Source organism: Vicia villosa, linkage group LG5 (assembly GCF_029867415.1).
Source record: "Vicia villosa cultivar HV-30 ecotype Madison, WI linkage group LG5, Vvil1.0, whole genome shotgun sequence".
Lineage (NCBI taxonomy): Eukaryota > Viridiplantae > Streptophyta > Magnoliopsida > Fabales > Fabaceae > Vicia > Vicia villosa.
This window is the reverse complement of record NC_081184.1, coordinates 66453755-66457818: the sequence shown is the minus strand read 5'-3', so window position 1 is coordinate 66457818 and position 4064 is coordinate 66453755.

Genomic DNA, 4064 nt, shown 5'->3' with positions numbered 1-4064 from the left:
AAAGGTAAGTCTATTGCATTAAAATCTAATGTTAAAAAATGCACTAACGCTTTTCAGGCTAGAGAAGAAGATCCTGAAGAATCAGAATCTGAAGAAGAAGATGAATTGTCCATGATCTCCAGAAGGGTGAACCAACTCTGGAAGAGCAAGCAAAGGAAGTTCAGAGGCTTCAGAAGTTCAAAGAAATTTGAACGAGGAGAATCTTCTGGTGACAGAAGATCTGACAAGAAGAAGGCTGTCTGCTATGAGTGCAATGAGCCTGGACATTACAAGAATGAGTGTCCAAAACTTCAGAAGGAGAATCCCAAGAAGAAGTTTCATAATCAGGATCAGACTCTGAAGGAGAGCAGGCAAACTTTGCGCTGATGGCGACAGAAGATGATGGATCAGAATCTACATCAGAATCAGATTCTGAAGAGGTATTTTCTGAACTATCTAGAGAAGAGTTAGTTTCCAGTCTAACAGAGCTTCTTGAATTAAAAGCTCATCTTAGTATCAAATACAAAAAGCTGAAAAAGCAATTTGAATTTGAAACTAAGAAGCTTGAGTTGGAAAATTCTTAATTAAAAGAAAAAGTTTTAAAATTATCCAATAATGTTGGATCTCCTTCTGGTTCAGAAAAATCCACTCCCAGTCTGAATCATATTCTGAAAGAATATGATTTAAGTTTCAGGAAGTTCTTATCTAGAAGTATTGGCAGAAGTCAGCTAGCTTCTATGATATATGCTGTGTCTGGGAACAAGAGAGTTGGCATTGGTTATGAGGGTGAAATCCCATACAAGCTTGAATCTGTGGATGATATGAAAATATCATACAAGCCTCTGTATAACCAATTTAAATTTGGCCACTCCCATGATATTAAGCACACATCACATGCACAAAGTTTTCACATAACACACACCAAGAAGCATGTGACACAACCTAAGAAATATCATGGAACTCAGAATAAGAAGTATCATGCTGTTCCTCCTGCTAAATATTTTGCTAAACCCAAGTTCAATCAGAACTTGAGGAGAACTAACAAGAAAGGACCCAAGAAATTGTGGGTACCTAAGGAGAAGATAATTTCTGTTGCAGATATCCTTGGCGGCAAAGAGGACAGAAAGCAAAATGTCATGGTACCTGGACTCTGGGTGCTCGCGACACATGACGGGAAGAAGGTCTACATTCCAAGACCTGGTGCTTAAACCAGGTGGAGAAGTCAAGTTTGGAGGAGATCAGAAGGGCAAAATCATTGGCTCTGGAACCATAAGTCTTGGTAACTCTCCTTCCATAACTAATGTTCTTCTAGTAGATGGATTAGCTCATAACTTATTGTCCATAAGTCAATTAAGTGACAATGGTTATGATATAATCTTCAATCAAAAGTCTTGCAAGACTGTAATTCAGAAGGATGGCTCAATCCTATTTACAGGCAAGAGGAAGAACAACATTTATAAGATTGATCTTTCTGATCTTGAGAAGCAGAAGGTGACTTGTCTTATGTCTGTTTCTGAAGAACAATGGGTCTGGCACAGAAGATTAGGACATGCTAGTTTGAGAAAGATTTCTCATATTAACAAACTAAATCTAGTCAGAGGACTCCCAAATCTGAAATACAAATCAGATGCTCTTTGTGAAGCATGTTAGAAGGGCAAGTTCTCCAGACCTGCATTCAAGTCTAAGAATGTTGTTTCTACCTCAAGGCCGTTAGAACTCTTGCACATTGATCTGTTTGGCCCAGTCAAAACAGCATCTGTCAGAGGGAAGAAATATGGATTAGTCATCGTTGATGATTATAGCCGCTGGACATGGGTAAAGTTCTTGAAACATAAGGATGAGTCTCATTCAGTGTTCTTTGAATTCTGCACTCAGATCCAATTTGAGAAGGAGTGCAAAATTATAAAGGTCAGAAGTGATCATGGTGGCGAATTTGAGAACAGATTCTTTGAGGAGTTCTTCAAAGAAAATGGTATTGCCCATGATTTCTCTTGTCCTAGAACTCCACAGCAAAATGGAGTTGTAGAGCGAAAGAATAGGACTCTACAAGAAATAGCCAGAACCATGATCAATGAAACCAATATGGCTACGCATTTCTGGGAAGAAGCAATAAACACTGCATGATATATTCAGAATAGAATCTCTATCAGACCTATTCTAAATAAGACTACTTATGAATTGTGGAAGAACAGAAAGCCCAACATTTCATATTTCCATCCTTTTGGATGTGTATGTTTTATTCTGAATACTAAAGATCAACTTGGTAAGTTTGATTCTAAAGCACAAAAGTGTTTCCTTCTTGGATATTCTGAACGCTCTAAAGGCTACAGAGTATACAATACTGAAACAGTGATTGTTGAAGAATCAATCAATATCAGGTTTGACGATAAGCTTGGTCTTGAAAAACCAAAGCAGTTTGAGAATTTTGCAGATTTTGATATTGATATATCAGAAGTAGTAGAACCAAGAAGCAAAGCTGCAGAAGCTGGCAGTCTCAGAAGCAATGGATCAGAAGATCAAGTTGCCGCATCTTTAGAGAATCTGAGGATTTCTGTAGAACCAACTATCAGAAGATCACCTAGACTTGCATCAGCTCATTCAGAAGATGTGATCCTTGGAAAGAAAGATGATCCCATCAGAACAAGGGCATTCCTTAAGAACAATGCAGAATGTCAATTAGGTCTTGTTTCTTTGATCGAGCCAACTTCTGTTGATCAAGCTCTAGAAGATCCAGACTGGATAATTGCCATGCAAAAAGAATTAAATCAGTTTACAAGGAATGATGTATGGGACTTGGTTCCTAGACCAAAAGGATTTAACATCATAGGTACTAAGTGGGTTTTCAGAAACAAGCTAAGTGAGAAAGGCGAAGTGGTAAGAAACAAAGCCAGACTGGTTGCTCAGGGTTATAGTCAGCAAGAAGGGATTGATTATACAGAAACCTTTGCACCAGTGGCCAGGTTAGAATCTATTCGTCTATTAATTTCTTTTGCCACTCAACACAACATCACTCTTTATCAGATGGATGTCAAGAGTGCCTTCTTAAATGGTTATATAGATGAAGAAGTTTATGTTCACCAACCTCCTGGTTTTGAAGACTCCATGTCTCCAAATCATGTTTTTAAATTAAAGAAATCATTATACGGATTGAAACAAGCTCCCAGAGCTTGGTATGAACGTTTGAGTTCTTTCCTTCTGGAAAATGGTTTCACTAGAGGAAAAGTGGACACTACTCTCTTTTGTAAAACATTTAAAAAAAGGATATTTTAATTTGTCAAATATATGTTGATGATATTATCTTTGGAACATCTAATGCTACACTTGGAAGGAGTTTACTGAGTCTATGCAGGCTGAATTTGAAATGAGCATGATGGGAGAACTCAAGTACTTCCTTGGGATTCAAATCAACCAAACTCCCGATGGAACCTATGTTCATCAAACGAAGTATGTGAAAGAACTTCTGAAGAAGTTTAATCTTTCTAAAAGCAAAGAAGCCAAAACTCCTATGCATCCAACATGTGTACTGGGTAAGGATGAGGTAAGTAAGAAGGTAGATCAGAAGTTGTACAGAGGTATGATTGGATCTCTTCTATATCTAACTGCTTCTAGACCTGACATTCTCTTTAGTGTTTGTTTGTGTGCTCGATTCCAATCAGATCCAAGAGAATCTCATTTAACAGCGGTTAAGAGAATTCTAAGGTATCTGAAAGGTACTACTAATGTTGGTTTAGTTTACAGAAGATCTAAAGATTACAACTTAGTAGGATTCTGTGATGCTGACTATGCTGGAGATAGAATAGAAAGAAAGAGCACTTCTGGAAGTTGTCAATTTCTTGGAAGTCATCTGATCTCATGGTACAGCAAGAAGCAAGCTACTATTGCCCTCTCAACAACAGAAGCAGAATATGTTGCTGCTGCTGGTTGTAGCACACAAATGCTCTGGATGAGAAGTCAGCTGAAAGATTATCAGATATATGAGAGTAACATTCCTATTTTCTGTGATAATACTTCTGCCATATGTTTATCTAAGAATCCTATTTTACATTCAAAAGCTAAACATATTGAGATTAAACATCATTTCATAA